The 791-nt window shown below is 42.0% G+C and overlaps 1 non-coding gene across 1 annotated transcript; it reads left to right on the top strand.

The window, feature by feature from the left end:
• Positions 1–451: 451 nt before the first annotated feature.
• Positions 452–545, top strand: trnai-uau (transfer RNA isoleucine (anticodon UAU)). Its single transcript has 2 exons — positions 452–489; positions 510–545. It is a non-coding gene; the product is annotated as a tRNA-Ile (tRNA).
• The last annotated feature ends 246 nt before the right edge of the window (positions 546–791 follow it).

Here is a 791-nt window from a genome sequence, read left to right as displayed (position 1 = left end):
CGTACTCTCTCAAATCCTTCCAAAATAGTGGAGTATTTCCCATTTCCTCATGTGTCGGTTGTGTATGACGTCCATCCACGTGACCCGGCCTCGACTGCCAGCCGTTGAGCAGCGCCGCTTTCCGCCCTGTTCATCATCTGAGGGAAGCAGGGGGTCCGGGAGGTCATGGAAAGTCCTTGGTGACACATCATTGAACCACAAATTGAAATTTTAAGCCATAATGTCGTTGATTGTTTTATTCTTTTGTGTTCAACGGCGTTTCGTGTTACAAATCAGCTGTCATTTCACAGTAATTCATACAGTTTACTGTCTTCTTTTCATATTTTCAGCTTAAATATAAACGTTTGGGTGGAGCTGAAGTAACAACAATATCATATATATTCAAAGAAAACCGGAACAATTGATTGACCGGTGCTTGTTTATAAACCCAACTGCGGCCGGCTTGTAGTGAGCTCCAGTGGCGCAATCGGTTAGCGCGCGGTACTTATATGACAGTACACTGTAGAGCAATGCCGAGGTTGTGAGTTCGAGCCTCACCTGGAGCAGTCTTTTGATACTGATCTATCGCAGGTGTAGGTGTATATATATATTTTTTTTTAAAAGATAGGAATTCTATTCACACCGAGGTTATTGTCATGTCTCTGTGATTAATTAAGCCCCTAACGTAAATAACCACAGTGGCACAGCTTTAAATGTAATGTAACTGGGCATTCTTACACATAGGCCTACATCATATGAGGATATTATAGTGACACCTTAAAAACATACCAAATGCCATATATCAGGCTACA

Source organism: Scomber japonicus, chromosome 14 (assembly GCF_027409825.1).
Source record: "Scomber japonicus isolate fScoJap1 chromosome 14, fScoJap1.pri, whole genome shotgun sequence".
In the NCBI taxonomy this organism is placed as follows: domain Eukaryota; kingdom Metazoa; phylum Chordata; class Actinopteri; order Scombriformes; family Scombridae; genus Scomber; species Scomber japonicus.
This window is presented reverse-complemented; position numbering and strand designations above follow the sequence as displayed.